The following is a 17854-nucleotide window of genomic DNA, read 5'->3' as shown; positions in this document are numbered from 1 at the left end:
ACCTCTTTGTCCTGAGAGCCTGGCACAATTCCTGGAGCATCGTATTTACTCAGTGAATATCTTTTTTTTTTTTGAACAAATGGATGTAAATTACTTGATCTTATGCATGACTCAACAAATAGTATTGTATTAGTTTGCTATTGGCACTCTAATAAATTATCACAAACTTCATGGCTTAAAACAAACACAGATTTATTATCTCACCGTCCCAAAAGTCAGAAGTCCTAAAATCAACATGTCAGAGGTTGCACTTTGCCTAGAAGCTCTAGGGTAAATCTGTTCCTTGCCTTTTCCATCTTCTGGAAACTGCTTACACTCCCTGGCTCATGGCCCCTTCCTCCATCTCCAAAGTCAGCTGTATCTGCCTCTGCATCTGCCATCCCTGCCTCCCTGTTTTGAGGACCCTTGTATTACATGGGGTCCACCAGGTAGTCCAGGAAAATCTGTATCAAAATCCTTGGCCTAATCACATTTGCAAAGTGCCCTTTTGCCATGTAACATGGACATCTTTGGAAGTGCCATTATTCTGTCTCCCACAAGTTTATGTTATGTAATAAAACCCACCTGACTTAGTACTAACACTTCTTTTTATTACCTGTTTGAAAGCTTCTGTCGAAGGGTCTCCTAACAAGTGACAGACAACTTCTAGATTTGTTTTTTGCCTCCATGGCAGTGGTCCAAGGAGGCTAGACACCAACCATGTCCATTTAGGCCTCAGTTAATGGTGATTTATCTCACTTATGTTTGGAGTTACTAGGGCATGTTGTTGGGTTGAAGAAGATTCTCTCAGCAACGAAGAGAGGGTTTGGCATTCAGTAAGTATTTGTGGAATGCTGAGTAAAGCAGTGTCGAAAAGGCATCAGCCTACCTTCCAGGATCATTTCTAAAGACAAGGGATGCCTTGGAGAAAATTCTTTGTAACCAGCAGAAGAGCAGCACATAGCAGTGAGCATGTATCTCCTGGGACTCACTTATAAGATAATATTGTGGTGGTTCATGTGCCTCTCTTCCCTTGGGCTGAGAAATTGTCAAACACGGGGATACAGGCTTCGGGGCCTGAAGCTGGTTGGTGGCCACTAAATACTGTGGAATAGAATTGTGTGAATAACCAAATAGTTCGGGGAAAAGCCAAGATCTCATACATGTTTTGGGCTATGAGAGGGTTAAAGAGCCATCAAATTTAACCTTTTATCCAATATTTAGAATTTTTCTGACCATGTGGTCTAAAAATAAGCCATTGAAATCCCTCTAGGATGATGTCAGAATAAATGAGTTTTTTATCTTTGGCAAATTTGGTGGGAAGTTCTTTCTTACACTGAGCCAAAATTCTCTCCCTATGGTGCCTGTCCTTCCCTGTGTTCTCTGTGTCAGAAATCACCTCCTGTGGACTTCTCATGACAGACATATGTCGGCTCTCCCATGCTGTCTTCTCTTGCACATGATTTCTATGGTTCCTGTGATGTCAGATTTTATATGTCTTCTATTTAATATGTCTTCTATTAGGCTATAAACTTCTTGAAAGCAGATTTGTTTTAGCTTTATCTTTGAGACACAAAGCTTTGCAGAGTGCCAGATTTATAGCATAGGCAGAGTCAAGTTGGGTTGGATTAACACTATCAGTAATTGAGCATAATGGACTGAGCCCAGACATTCAGTAGAGAATTGGGTTTGAAGTTTGCCCACATTGCTTCTGAACCCTGTGGATTGGGCAAGGCAATTCTCCTCTCCGAGTCATAGATTCCTGTCTCTATGGCAGCCACCTGGGGTTGTTTTGATGATAAAATGTGTGAATTATGGGAGTGTATTATGCAAATATGAAGGGTTGTCTCAGTGCCCTTGAAGCCACATAGAACAGTTCTCAACCTCCTCTGTTTGGCAGCCCTTCAAATATTCAAAGGAAAAGATCTCACACTCCATATCCCAAGCTGACAATATATATAATAACTACCCGTGAAATGCCCAGAATTAAATTTCTGGGTTTTGGATATCTTATTAGCTGTGTGATCTTGGGAAGAGTACTGCTCCATGCCTCATGTCCTCATCTGTAAGTGTGAGATAAAGATGGGACCTGTTTCATAAGGCGGATGTGAAGATTGGCTAAGATGTTGGGTATCAAAGCTTAGAACGGTGTCTGGCATATAGCAATTAACCAATTGATTATTATTATTGCATGATTATTGTTATTTTCCCCAAGCCTTCATGTCCCATATATTTTCATCCATCTGAGGATAGGGAAGTTGATCATTTTCTACCCTTTAGGTGTTCTCTTCCACTGACTGGATGTTCTGTGTTGTCCCCCCACGCACAGGCTGAGGTGGCAAGAAATGAAAGCAGGAGATTCATGATAAAGAGAGAGAGAGAGAGAGAGAGAGCGAAGGTTGACGTGTCAGCCCTCCCTTTTATAACAAAGGATTTGTAGCATTGGTATCAGTGTCTTCCGGTCCTGGCTGAGACCTGAGCTCAGGCATTGTTTCTCACCCTCTAGAAGGTGCCCTGTTACCTTTGAGGGAAAGCATTTGCTTGTTTTTTTAATCTTTTGAAAGTGCCGTCAGACCTCCAATAGCTCTCTTCCCACTCCTCTGCTCTCCCGCAGGCTTCAGGCCAGGTGCCCCAGGCATGGAGCCCCATGTCCTGCTGCAGAGAGCTCTGGACGAAACCTGCGCTTGCCACCCCTTGAAATGGCAAGGCTGATTTCAGTGTGAGCTGGATGGGGTTTTGCAGCGAAGCACACGGCTCATGAGCCACAGACCCTGGATTTATTCATGCATCGCAAGAGCAAGCCACATCCTGCGATCTGTCCTCTGATTTTTTTTTTCCTCCTCCAGAAAGAATATAATAAATTAAACATAGTATGAAATGCAAAAAGGTTACATTGAGACATATACTATTTGAAGGTTTAATTCATTTTTCTAGTGTATAAGACACAAGGCTATTAAATTTTTAAAGCCGTGATCTCCTAAACTCTCTACTTTATGAGGGCTTTCTTCATAAAGATAAATGGTTTCCTTGCCAAATCAAATGCAGATTTGAAACAAATTAAGTTAATGTTCAATGGTACAAGGTAGAATGGATGGGGGAGCTGTTTTATTTTGCATTGTAATAACCATACACACCTAAATCAATAGCTGTGGAAAAAAGGCAATAATATCACGTAACTGCAGGAAATGAAATATAGTGGCTGGGTGGGGGGGGAGCCGGCTGCAAAAAGAAAGGGTTTGTATTGGAATAATGACATTTCATTAAACAGGGAAGGAGTAGTATTGAAGAGAAGTCCATAGCAGTAAATTCTATTTCTTATAATAACACTTGAGACGAGTTAAAGTTGGCTGGGTATTGTGATAAAGGATAATGCCGTCGTCTGTCCATGCATTGTGCTATAATTTTATGTTTAAAGAAAACCCGAGATATTAAAGAGGCCATGCATGTTTTCAGAGTGCGCCCCCATTCTCCTAATCTTTTGCTTAATTTCATACAAGGTCCAGTAATCTGTCTGAAAGTCAGTAGTTGGATAAGAAAGGTGGCCTAGTTTGTTTTTTTTTTTTAATTGCTTTTGAATGAAGCTAACAGGTTTCCTTGTTTTCTTTTTAATTTATGATTATGATTGTGATGGGGGGTAGGGCAGGGAAAAAGGGATTTGCTATTAAAGAAAGGGGCTTTTTCAACAGTTATTAGAAAGAGATACATTCTCAGACCTGGTATTTTCCAACATACACCTCCTACTGATAGGCCGTGAAACAGCTCCCTGTGACATATCATCTGGGAGACCTAAACTCCTTGGCCCTCACGGGTACAGAGACCTGCCTCTGGGATATCACTGTGTGAAAACCATTTTGACTAGACCATTGCCATCTTCTCAGACTGGCTCTAAAAGAGACTGTAAGAGGTCCACGGTTCTCTAGCCACAGCCTCTAATGGTGTGCTCTTGGATCTCCCCGGTGCTTTGAGCTCAGCCTGGAGGTGCTGAAAACTTGAAGCTTTGGACTTGCTGGTGTATGTTTGTTACCTGGAATCATTCTGCTCTCTTCACTGAAGGAGACAGAATCATCTTTTCTGTCTGTCCCATATATGCCCATCTGGAGCAGGGCTTATAGGGATGCTGGCAAAGCAAGCAAAATACTGGAGGAGTCATCTCCTCCGGGAAGCCTTCCTTGCCCTTGCCAGTTAGATGAACTTTTAGTCTCCACTTACTGTACTGCTTTGGAATGCGAAGGCAGCACTGTGCCTTTTTACTGTATTATCTCAACTAATCTGCCTGAGTAATGGGAAGCAGGTATCACAGTTAAACACATGGGCTCTGGAAGACAGGCTACTCAAGTACAAAATGAGCCCTGTATAGCCTTGGACAGTTCCCTTGACTTCTCTGTCCCTCAGTCTCCTCGTCTAGAAAGGGTTTCACACCCCTCAGGGATGTTGTCAGGATTAGATGAGGGTATGCGTGTGAAATGATGAGCAGCATCTGGCATGCGGAATGCTGGGTAATTGTTCAGTGTTGGTTGGTACTGGTATTAGTGCCGTCATCTGTGTTAGTAGGAAGCCCATCACAGATGATTCTTGCCTGTTTTGTTTCAGGGACTTGAAGCTCAGCAGTGCAAGGGGCCCATGGAATGCATCAAATAAAGCTTCTTTCCCATCATTCCTTCCTTCTTTCCTAGAGTGATCACGGCACTGTAATTTTATGCACAAAAGTGGTCCCTCTCCCAAGCTGATGAATAAAAAGGGTTGCTTTGTTAAATAGGAAAGGAATGTTAGGTTTGTTTGCTTAATACATAAATCTGTAAATAATGCCTCAGCTGTCTCTACCCCAGACAGGTGCCTCAATGCCTCTGGGTGTCTGAGCCTCCAATGTAAGCCCATTTACCAAATGCTGCTTTAATGACTAGGAAGCATTACATAAACTGTAATAAAAGAGCTCCGATTAGACAACCAAGGGTATAAACAGAGCACATTTAATTACCAACCGAGCACTGCTCCTGGAATTAGGTCTCATGGTTTTTCTGGTTCTGTGTCTTCTAAGTCACTCTCCACTCTCCCTGTCCTGGAGAACCACTCGAAGCCTCAGTCCTGAAAGCACCGGCAGGGGCCATGGTGGGGGACACATGAAAGTAGAAGAGATTATTCTGTCTAGCGCCCAGGGTTGAGTGGGGGCATGAGTACCAAGCTTCCAGAGCAGGCACAGCCTAAGAAAGTCTGGGAAGAGCATGAGGTTCCCAGATACCAGTCTGTGGGAACACCATAAGGACAGCTAGCTGTCTTTGCGAATTCCGCAGCAATATGTGGCTAGAGAAGGTGAAGGCATGCTACATTGTCACCAGGCACTGCTTGCCCTCGCTTTCCTGCTGGCATGACCAGGAGAGAAGCCTTCTTCATTCCCTCTGGGGTGGCACGGCCTGGGTCTGCACTGGGTGAGGGCGATTCTCTTTAACTCCCTTGACCTTCAAATTTGCCAGGCCAGAGTCCTACCTCTCCAGCTCATTCATCTGTGATGCCACATTCAGTGACATGGCTCACTATGGAGACGCGAGTCCCCTACCTGGGTCCTACCAAAAACCCACCCCTTCATAGCTGTATGGCCTCAGGAAAATAACTTGGCCTCTCCGAACTTTCATTTCCCTCTTTGAGACCCATCATGGTGATGATCTGAGGATTAAATCAGATGCAAAAGATCTAGTACTGTGCATGACAAATAATGCATGTGTAATAAATACTATTACTAATAGTTGAAGACTGACTCACCAGGTGTGCAAGAGGCAAGAATTCAACCAGTGTGGCATAGGAGAGAATTTTCTCTTCACCCCGCCCCTATCATCTCTTGTATTGGCATTGTGGTCTCATAGCCTAGCCATTCTGCATGCCAGACGCTGCTAATCACTTCATGTGCACCCTCTCATCTAATCCGTGAAGATGGTGAAAATGAGAGAGAAAGTATGCCTCTGAGGTGGCAGAGCTGAGGTTAAAATTCAAGAGGTCTGGTTCCAGAGTCCAAATCCTAATCTCCAGGCTAGGCCTCACTATGTACATCTCCCTCATAGCACTGCGTGGCATCTACCCTTCCTGGGTCTATGTTCCCAATGCTCTAGAAGCCCCTTGACTGCCAAGACCAGCCCATTAGCCATTCAGTCTTCGATGGCTTGACCGTTGAGTAGCAGGAATAAATACCAGTCGGAGGAAAAAACTAAAGAAAGAAGGATGGAAGGAAATGAGGGTGTTGTCTTTGGTGTCTTTCTGTCTTAGGCAGAATTTAAAGTCATGTTCATTTTCTGTTTTTCTTAAAATCTTTCCTTAAATTCGAACAATGAGAATGGCATAACCACATAAAAACAAGTTAAATCGTAACTGCTTGCAAAACTAGAATTGATTTTCACATTTTTTCTGGGCAATACAAAGATCTGGAGCTTTGTAACCAAGAGACACTGGGTTTGAATCTTGGTTCAGCAAATTGCTAATATATGAGTGTACTCACTAGAAAAATAGGCATTTGGATCACCTAGTCTGTGAGGCTCTTGTGTGAATTAGAAATAAATGATGGGAACGTGTGGTCTGTGTAAGCAGTAAATGACGGTCCTGTTCTCGTCACCCTCAGGGTTGCTGTTGTGGTTTCTGTTGTTTGTCTTAAGAGCAGAATGCCTTCTACCTCTACACATTTTGTTTTTTAAGGAATACAAGGTCCCAGAAAATTTGTAGCTTAATCCATCTCTCTAGTCAACAACACTTATTAAACAAGTGCTGTACCCTTCTCTGAACAGAGATTGGTACCACTCCCTGTGCTGGCATGAAGAAGGTCATGATCCTCAATTAGGGAACAAGAACTCACACCGAGTGCGTTGTCAAAGAACCAGACCGAACTCATCAGACTGTGTCTTTGTTCAAAGAAACAGTAAGGAACATGTTTGAAGGGCATTCACATGTCCAGCCTGGCTACTCTAGTAGTTACTCTGCTGCTATAAAAAATGACCACAGACTTGCTGGCTTAAAACTAGGCACATGCATTATTTTATAGTTCTAGAGGCTGAAGTCTGATAGGGGTCTTATTGCACTAAAATCAAGGTGGCAGCTGGGCTGCACTCCTTCTAGAGGCTCTTGGGGAGATTCTATTTCCTTGTCTTTTCTAGTTCTTGGAAGCCACCTGCATTCCTTGGCTCCTGGCCTCATGCTCCAACTCAAAAAGCCAGGAGTACATTATCTTCAAATCTGACTCTGAACCTGTCTCCCCTCCTCATTGATGGGGACCTATGTGTTGATATTAGGCCATCTCAGACCATCCAGGATAATCTTCCTATCTCAAGGTTCTTAACCCAGTCACGTTCACAAGATCCTTTCTGCCATGTCAGGCAACATACTCCCCATTCCAGGAATGGATATGCAGCCGTCTTTGGGGGCCATTTTTTCTGTCTGCCACACATTCCATGGAAAAGACAAGATCTCCCCCAAGGGACCTTGAGTGGCGATTTACAGAAATGCAGAGTGATCTACCAAAGGCTTTGGCAAAGGGGGCTTTCTGGGCATATTTACAAGGAAACATGGAGAAACAGTTTTCTGCTTGGGTTTATTATCACACTTTTCACAAAAGAACATTTCCATTTTAGGTAGAAGGTGGTAATCATGATGCTAATTGCCCTTGACGGAATGTCCTCAAGGAGTCACTCATTTTGCAAAGTGCCTGACCACAGAAACTTATTTAGTCTTTATAATAACCCAGCAAAGCATCATCTCCATTCTGTTCAAGGCCCTGTAGCTATTGTACTGTGCAGCTGAGATTTGAATTCATGTAGTCTGACCTTAAAGACCCAGTTTTTTCCCATAAGACCTACCAGTTCCTGCAAAAGAATTCCTTACTTTTTCCATGGACTGAGCTACTGGTCAGCAATCTCTGTTTCCCAGCCAGATGTGGACAGCTGCAAAATGAGGGGGCAGTGCTACCTTCTGTGTTGGAACAGCAGCTCCACTGGGGAGGTCTGGGCTGGCAAGAGCTCGGAGTCCTCAGCTCTCTCCTCACTGCCCTTTGAGAAACAAGGCAATTGAGAGAAAAGGATTTCCTGTCCAGTCTGACATCAAAAGGTTCCAGTCAGGGGCTCCCTGGGCCAGGATGCTGTTAGCCTGGGATATTAACCAAACACACTTCACCCCCGTGTTTGTCAGGGTGTTTGTGTCTTTGACGCAGCCTCATTCCTTGGACTTAATTAAAACCCAGTTCCCTCTTTTATTCAATTTATGAGGCCTAGCCGGCAGGATTAAGCGATTACAGACAAAAAGCCCCATTTGTGAAACACTCCTAAACTCAAGCTGTTACGCTGCTTACTTGTACTCCATTAAATTAATAAGGAATGAATCGGCTGATCCATTATGAATAAAGCAGTGGGGAGTCTCTGCCCCGCTTCATACTTCCTGCTTCCTCCTCAGAGAACATTTGTGTAAAATGATTATGTTCATATTCATTCAATTGGAATTCTCTAAAAGTGGAATGCATAAATTACTCTAAAGACACAGAGTTTATCTTAAACATTAACTACGAAGGGTGAATTAATAAGACCATTATAAAACCATTAGCATGCAGTGTATTTACCTACAACTGCAGTATACCTAAAGCATATTCAACCCACAATTGCCATTTGTGTTGGGTGATCAAGTTAGTTTATTTTAGCTCACAGTTCATTTAAACTCATAACACACCCTTGAATATCCAATTTTTTCTGTTAGCTTCTTTTTTTTTTTTTTTAGGGGTTCTCTCCGTTGGAAATCGACTTTTGTTGTTTCCTGATTCAACCACAAACCTCTCTCCAGAAATTATTATACCCAAGTGTTTCCAAATATTAGTTACTTAACTCTCCAAAATAGGAACCAAGAGGCTAACCTTAATCAGATGAAATATAATTCACATACCGAGGTCCAGAGAAGTTCATTTTCTGAGAGGTGTGGAGAACACAATTAGAGGCGGAGGCCATTCAAGGATTTTTAGTGGACCACAAGCCCAGGCTATTTTGAGAGGGTAATACGGTTCTGTAGAAGTCAAATCTTACCTTATCTTCAGGGTTCCCAGCCTGAAAACGCTTGACATTTGGGGCTGGATCTTCTTTACTGTGGGGCTGTCTTCTGTGTTGTAGGCTGTTTAGCAGCATCCTCGTGTCCTATTCACCAGACACTGGCAGCAGTATTTACTCCCTCCCTAACAGTTGTGACAACCAAAATGTTTCCAAATATCGCCAAGTCTTTTCTGGGGATCAGATTAGCCCCGGATAGCCCCTCGTGGAAAGCAGCTACTTTAATCTATATAACTTTCCAAATACTGGTTTATAAAACTGCTTAATGACAGTCACTTCTCTGTTTTTCCCTGGGTAGGGACACAACACCTTGGAAAGAACAACTCTGTGCTCTGAAACCACTCGCCTCCCTTCTCCCCCATTCCGGCTCTGGCCACAATTTAATTTCTCATTCCAGTCTTGAGTGATAAAACACAAGCCAGGGGGAGAGAGTTTCCACAGGCTTTACGTCTGCTTTCCCACCTGTGGTTGCCTCCATGCACCCTGCCTTCGCCCTTGCAGTGTAAGTCAGAATCAAGTCTGAATGTTTTGTTGTCTGACACTATCTTTTAAATTATTGTCACCCAAATGGACTTATGCAGGAGATGATTTCAAACAAGAGTCTTCCCTGCTTAAGATTCCAACACACACACACACACACACACACATGCACGTGCGCAGGCAAACACAGAGAAACACACACACACAGGCACACATACATGCGTGCACACACGTGCACACACCTCCTCTCAGAGGTGCCAGCTCTGGGGCTCCCGCCTGGCAGAAGGGAACTCAAATGCCCTGAAATCCCGGCTGTCTCAGCTTCAGAATGGCAAGTGCTCTCCCTTTTGCCACGGCAAAATCCGTACCACAATACAGTCATCTCTTCCAGTTCCCACCCCTGTGCCTGGGGGGTCAGATGTGTTCAGACAGATGTGTTCAGAGCCCGGCTAACAGGACGGAGTGGAGTACGTGGCAACTGACACAGATATCGGGGTTGACTTCCAGCATGTGGAGATTCTCTTCTGCTGGCTTCTGTGTTCCTGCTGGAGGCCGGACCAGGAAATTAGTCCGGTCCTAGACAGTGCTATCCTTGTCATGGGCACAGAACCCGAGGCCGAGAGAGAGACACACACACGTTAACTTCCTCAGTGGCGCCCTTCTAGTGAGACATGAGAAGAGGTATAAATGCGGATTGCCTGCCACCAAGTCTCTTGACCTCTGACCCTCTGACTTCAGCATTCTGCTTGCTTTCTTCTTCTTCTTCTTCTTTTTCTTCTTTTTAGCATTTTGCTTTCTTACTACCTTCAAATTACCATGGTCATTACAACCTATCAAAAACCAACTCTTCTTTGCCAGGACTGAGCACTGAATAATTAAATGGATTAAAGTCTTCTTTATACCCAGGGTGTTGAGCTCTTATGCTGCCATTTTCTTCTTTCTTTTTAAATATTACAGTAAGCACTTTTACCATCGGCTAGTGTCCTCTCAAATCTCTAATTTGTTCCCCTTTCCTTTCTGCGACAACTCCTATCACACCCCCCATATCACTGAGTTTTAAGAAGAAGGAGAAAGGAAGCCAGAGAGATGGATAACCAAGGACATGGATTGTCCTCCACCAGCCCATTGGCTAAAGGCATCCCTTGGGGTGGAGTGAGCTGTGTGGGTTGTGTGTCCACACAGCAGGGCTTCTGCCATCACCGGACAGGGTCCCACGCTAGCTGACATTTTATTAGCTATATTCCCTAGGGCAAGTTACTTAAAACGAGTCTCAGTTTTCTCATCTGTCTAAAAAATTCATCATCTGTGCCTCTCGGTGCCGCCATGGGTAAAGTGAGTGCACTTATTAAAGTGCCCTGATAAGTGGTCCTGGCACAGCCTTTCCACGTATAACTGAGGTCGAGAGGCTCTCTTCTCCGTGGGCCCCTAAACTCCTCATCGCCAGCCCAGTGGGAAGGATTAATGCATTCTTTCTTGAAAGAACTTACACGTACATATGGAATTGGCGAAAGTCTGCCTCTTTGGCCTGATTCCAAGGAAAACTAATCATCAGAAACTTCATGCAGATTTACGATTACTCTTTCTATAACAGGGTTAGGCCCACGCTGCTGAGACAGAATTAAAAAGGGGCTGCTATGAGCGAGAAGTCTCAGGTCTTCACAAAGAAGGAATTTTCACACACGGCACCTCGTGTGGATCTCTGACTCCAGGCTGGCTCTAAATTAATATCAAACATTAAAACAGCCTAGTGCCCCTTTCTTAAGATTGCTGTGATGAGCCCTCACAACTGGGCTGTGGGCTTTCGTTTAAAGCTCATGAGGAGAGTCACACCAGACCTCAACACAGTATGCTTAATCCAAGACATAATTTACTTTTATGATGGCTGGTTTATCTCAGTTAAGCCAGAGGTGTGCACAGAGGTCTTTCTCCTCATGAACGGAAGGGCAATAGGCCCCAGACCACACCTGGCCACATACTAACCGTGAGATCTGTAACGAGTCATCTTTCTCTGCAGCTCCAATCCCCTCTTATAAAATAGCAGGTGAAGGTCAGCATGGAGGAGGCCAGCTGCAGGCAACTGCAGAGAGAGTTTTCTGCACCCTGGCTACCCACTTTTAGGACACGTTAAATTTATTGCCAGTACTAAAATACTGGCAGTGTTTACCTACACACATGTGCACCTTTGGCCTCTTCTAGAGAGCAGGGGAACTAGGCAACAAGCTTTGCATTCTAAACTGGCAGCAGGTGGGTAGGGCTGGTCGGTAGTTAGCACATTACCACATGTTGCTTGGTCATAGACTGGCCTTTCAGTTTGCCAGTCCCCACCACTCCCTATGAGTGCCATCTGGCCCCTGTCGCTCATTCATACGTGTTCTGTCCTCGGTGTTATACTTTGAAATCCCTGTGTTGCAAACACTCTTCTACATGAATGACAGGATTCTGAGGATTCATGTGATCTCTGGAATGATCTGAGTAAAAGTGCTGTTGCTGAGGAAATACCTTAGTGAGAAAAATCTAGTATCCTTCTACTAACACACCGAAGATGTTTTGACTCAACTTACTCAGTAACTTTATTTTGAAAACCTACTATGTGAAAAGCATATGCTGGCATTTAACTGGCGATAAAAGTCGGGACATAAATTTGGTGACAAGAAGACAGAAAATAAATAAGCAAAGAACCAAGTTAATGTTAATGAAATTAATCTGACAGAACCGTAATGTCACAGAAAAACAGTTTTTTTTAATGAAAATGAGCCATTTAGGAGGAAGCTACTTCAGGCTGAAGGGTTGCCATGTAAGCTGAGAATCAGGGATACAGAAGGCAGAAACTGGTCAGTGGCGGGTTGTCAGTGGGTGAGACAAAGGGGGCGGAGCTGGGTGGTAGGCAGTGGCTAGATCAGCAGGGATTTGGAGGACCTGATTGAGAGTCCCATTTGATGGGTCAAAGCTTTGGAAGAAACGGCTGGGGCCATAAATCAATGCCCACTTTAGCATGGATCAGGAGTCTTTGCTCAGGGAATCCACAGAGGCTTTAAACAAATATGTCCTCCTCACCACCTTTATCCAATGTTCTGACTCTCCCTCTATACGCTTTCCCCATATTATTGTCACCCCAGTGGGTTGATGTCGTTAAAGACATCATTTACACATAGAGGTTTTTCTTTTCCTGCACAGGTCACGACCAAATCATATGAGGACAGAAAACTAGCACTTACTGAAAATGTTCTGTATGCCATGTGCTGTTCCATGTAATTAAAAAAACTTTGTATCAAAGTATAGATTCGTATTGAAGTTCACAGATTGTTAAGTATACAGGTTGATGGATTTTGTAAACTGAACTCCTTGTGAACGGCACCAGATCAGGAAAGAATGTGGCCAGTACTCAAGGGATATCCTCAGAGCCCCTTCTGCTGTCCCCTACCCCCGCCAAGGGTAACTAGCAGCCCAGATTCTAACCCCATAGTCCAGTGTTTGCCTGTGTTTGAACCTTTTGTAAACAGACCCACGTGGGGCTGGGCTTCTTTGGCTCAGTGGTATCCTCTGGGAGACCCCGTTCCATGGTTGCCCGCATCTGTCCTTGCACATGAACCTCGTGGTTCCGTATGTGAATAGAGAGCCGTCTGGCGGCCTTATTGAGGAGGGAGGTTTGGGTGGTTTGAGGTTATCGTGAATAGTGCTGCACTCCATGTCCCAGTAGCCGTGTCGTCACACATCTGCACACACGTTTCTGTCAGCTCCTACCGAACAGCTTTCTATCCCTCACACCTTTTCTGTATGTTTATCCTTTGAGTTCTCATGTCAACCTTTTGATGTAGAGATTTCATCCCCTTTGGCAGATGAGGAAACAGAGACTCAGAAAGATGCTCTCTGTTCCTCCAGGTCACAGAGCCAGTGAGCAGCTGACCTTGGATTTGTGGGGCTCCAGGGTCCACGTGCTCGTCATCACTCTGCGAGCCCCCGGTGATCCGTGCGCGGTGTAGCCGCACCCAGATGCTACCTCTGTGCCAACCCTTTCCTGACCCGGCCTGGAAGGGTTATCCTTAGGGCCACCGTCATGGGTAATTTTGCAAGTAGTAAAGAGACTGGCTTCGTGGTCACACGAAACCACCCAGACGTGGTTTGGGTGTCAGCTCTGTCCCTCAGGTCATGGATACTCATGGCAGGTTGTGTTTATTTCTCCGTACGATGAGGGCAGTAACAGTGGAGACCTCACAGAAGTGGTGTGAAGGTGGAAGACGTATGCCAGCATTCAGACGGGACCTGCACACAGTATCGGCAGCAAACAAAGGGGACGATGGGCAGGTGGACGGATAGAGAGGTGCGGACATTCCCACAGATGAGTGGTCACAGCCACAGCTCTGGGTATGCATGTGTTGGTACCTCATATGTGTTCAGTTATATCTGCATTTACCCCCATTTCCCTTCTACTTGATCGGGTTAGAATCACCTTTCTTCTTTTAGGGTCTGGCTGTCCTTCTCTGTCACTGAGGATACGCCAGCAGATTCAGATTAAACAAACATGTGTTAATCGACTACTCTCTGCCAGGAACCTTTAGAAACTTTGTGCCTGTTGACTCCATTATTTTAAACCTGAGGGATCTCCTGCCCACTTTACCGCTAGGGAAATTGAGATTCGGAGAGATAAAACAACTTACTTAAGATCAGCATCTTAGGAGCAGCAGGGATAAGACTGTGTCATGTCTCATTCCCAGAGAAGCCTGTTTCTCTCCTTTCCAGCATCCTCGTGTTTCCCTCCAGAGTCTTTGGTCCTCTGTGATTCTTCACGGGTTTTCTGTGTTCCTTGCTAAGGAGAGTTTTACACAGGCCTGGTCTACACTTGTGAAAAGTAAGGAAAGAACCAAAGCTGAAGAGAACTCAGTGGGAAGCCAGGAAGCCAGAGGTGATGTGAGCGAACGAGCACACACAGCCCCACATCTTTTGCGGGAGTGGCTTTGCGCTCAGAGAGGCTTGGTTCAGTTCCTGTCCCCACTGTCCCCACTACATACATTGCTGGGCCGAACGGTATTCTCAAAACGTTTATGTCCACACAAAAACTCAAAATGTGGTCTTTTTTGGAAAGAGAGTCCAGATGTAAATAGTTGAGGATCTTGAGACGAAATCACCCTGGCTTTAGGGTGGGCTTTAAACCGGATGGCAGGTGTCTTTTTCAGGAGGGGCAAGGGCACAAGACACCTGAAGAAGAGGCCCTGTGGAGGTGGAGGCAGAGATAGGAACAAATGTAGTCGCTCCAAGCTGTGGAACATCCCACACTTCCAGTGGCCACCAGAAGCGAGGACAATGTCATGAGGCCATGTCTCCCTCAGAGCCTCCGGAAAGGCCAGCTCTGCCTACACTTTGATCTGAGACTTCTGGCCACCTGAACGATGAGTGAATATATTTCTGTTGTTTTCAGCTACCAGTCCTGGGTGATCTGCTATGGGGCCCCGGGAAGTTCATTCACTTACAGACCGTGTGCTCCTGGGGAGCCAGTAACTTCTCAGAGCTTTGCTTACACACCTGGAAAGTGGGGCTGGTGGGGAAAAAACCACCTGGTAGAATTTTGACACTGACAGAGCATGTGTAGAACCTACACCTTTTGGCAGGCGGTTCTAACTTCCATGATGCCATGCCAGGGCCGCTGGTTGTGAAATTGCCAGGCCGGATTGTCCCTCCAGAGGTCTGGCCACTCTTGGGCCTGTGGACGATACCAGCCCTCTCAACCAAGCTCCCAGAGGCAATGCTCGTAAGCCTTTTCCCTAGGACTTTGCAGTGACTTCTAGAATCAGCATACCCTGTTGCTTTTAGTTGTAAGCATGTATCGCCAAAGACGCGTATCCCCCTTAGAACCATAAATGCTCTAATAGCAGTAACGGGGCAACCTCGATCATGACCAAACGTGATTACATTCCACATAAAAATATAAAAGCTCATTTGAGCTGGGCTCCCTCTGGGCCCATTGCCTGCACTTTTATTGAAAACCTTACATTCCTGACTTCGTGAGCACTGATGTAAGGGCTCAGTGAGGCCGGATCGAGAAAACCCTTGTAAAGTCCCAGAGTGGCCTGGTGGGCTGGACTCAGCTGGAAATCTGTGATGTCTCTGAGCATTCACAGGCCCAGAGCCCCACACTTCATTGTCTGGTGACTCTTATCTGCTCAGAGCTCTGTAGACCCTCTGTGCCTGCCCATGCTTCATACCTAGCTCCCTGCTAGAGCATAAGACTGTAGAAGTAGGGAACTGGTCTGGTCTGTCCCCTGTTGGATCCTCAAGGCCCAACCTGGTTCAAGGTGTGTGAGTGAATAAGCCTTAAAGGACACCCTTCCCTTTTCCAGGCCTGGCCCTCTGGAGTCCTCCTATTCTCTTGACCCCTTCTCCCATCTCACCCCTCAGCTACACCCTGCACAGAGAGTCAGCCAGTTAGCCTCTGCGGCTCTCCTGGGTGCCATGCTGTTCACCTGCTGGCTTTCACTCTGGTGTGGCGCTCCCTCCTCTATGCCTCCTGAGTCACCCTTCTCTCCCAGGCCCTGGTATAGCATTTGGCTCATGGCAGTACTTGATAAGTACCAGTCAAATCAGTAGAAACTTCACTGAAGAACAACACACCTCCATAAAGTAGACATAAAAGGGGGAGTAGGAGGGAGGGGAAACAGAGTGCTCTGGTCACTATGATGGCAAGTACCATGAAAGGTTCTTTTACAAACATTTTCTGTTTGATCTCTACAACAACCATGTGAGGAAGCGCCTGTCCTCTTTCCTCTTCCACACATGAAGAGGCATCACATCCATAGGAAGTGGACAGAGCCAGGATTTTAATTCAGATTTTTTTTGGACTCCAGATCCAAATTCACAGCAAGGTGAGGATATAAGAAACGATAGGGAAAAAATCTTAATAAATGTTTCTAGAAAGTGTGATTGTTAAAAGCATTAAACTAGGTGTCAAGGCACTGGCAGGCATGAGACAAATCAATTCCCAGCTCTGAACCTCAGTTTCCTCATCTTCAGTGAAGGGCCAGAGACATTTGCAAAATGGATTCAGTGATTTCGGTACCCCTCTAGCTTCAAAAATATTCTGGATTTATGTACAATTTGTGGAAAAACATGTATTTTAAATTCAGTGACTGAGGCCCCAACTAGCAATATAAGATTTTTGTTGTATACCTTAAAAATAGATTACACAGAAGGGTGTGTGTGTGTGTGTGTGTGTGTGCGCGCGCACATTCAGTGTATGCAAGCCCATGAGTTGACCAATGGCAGCTGTGGCTCATGGCTGCCTTTTAGAGTGTCGTCCCCACTCAACTCTTCAGGGAAAAAGTAAGCAGCTTGCTGACAGTGCTGCTCTGGAATCAGAGCAAATACTGTAGGTTCTGTCAACATGTTTGTCTTGATTTACCTGGATTTCTGTTCAATTGACATCTCATCTCTAATTCAAGGAGACAATCAGGTCAGCATGAAAAGCTATCGGTCATAGGGGGCAGGAGGTGATGCCTAACAAGCCTGGTGGAATGGGAGAAGACAGGCCACAAGCAGGACAGACACATTGACAATACCTAACGAAGCAGGAAGGCTAGGTGGTATCAGCAGTTCCATCCCTGCTTCTACCTGGTGTGACATGAGTCACAACTGTGGTTTCCAAAAATATACAGTCTGAACAAATACTTAATAAGTGTCTCACAGATTTTTCTACAAGATAACTTTTTTCTGATAGAGGAATTACATTATTTGCTCATTCAACACACACACACACACACACACACACACTCCACCAATACTGTTCTTGACAATGATGAGCACTCCTTGCTATTCACAGAGCTTACAATCTAGTTGGGGAGGGTGGTGGACAGAAAAGTGCCCACTCCCAAAGACGTCCACGTCCTATTCCTGGAACCTATGAATACCTCACATGGCAGAAGGGACTTAGTAGATGTGAAGGGTCTTGAGATGAAATTAGCCTGGATTATCTAGGTGGGCCCAGTATAATCATAAATGTCCTTCATATGGAGGAGGGAGGCAGATGAATCAGAAGGCTTTGAAGGTGGAAAAAGGGGCCATGAGGCAAAGGATACAGGTGGGCTCTAGAAGTTAGACTCTTCCCTGGAACTTCCAGGAAGGAATGTGATCCTGCTGACACCTTGACTTTAGGCAGCTCTACAGAGCTCTACAGCTCTAGGCCTGCTATACAGAGCACGAGTTGGAAATGATGCAGACTCAGGGTGGAAACCTTCTATAGGAGCTGAGCTATGTGAGTCTTTGTAAACTGAGTCTGGGTTTTGGGTTCTTAAGCTAAGGCAAATGGGATTGTTTTAAATGGTGTTAAGTTGTGGGAGATTTGGTCAGATTTA

At 45.1% G+C, this 17854-nt stretch overlaps 1 long non-coding RNA gene across 1 annotated transcript in view; it reads left to right on the top strand.

Moving 5' to 3' along the window:
• The window catches only part of LOC101678152, a 365866-nt gene that overhangs the window by 295009 nt on the left and 53003 nt on the right, over positions 1-17854 (top strand). The window lies entirely within an intron of this gene.

Source organism: Mustela putorius, unplaced genomic scaffold (assembly GCF_011764305.1).
Source record: "Mustela putorius furo isolate JIRA1106 unplaced genomic scaffold, ASM1176430v1.1 tig00000174_pilon_pilon_pilon, whole genome shotgun sequence".
NCBI classification, from domain to species: domain Eukaryota; kingdom Metazoa; phylum Chordata; class Mammalia; order Carnivora; family Mustelidae; genus Mustela; species Mustela putorius.
The sequence above is the reverse complement of the archived record's forward strand: the minus strand, read 5'-3'. Positions and strand labels throughout refer to the sequence as shown.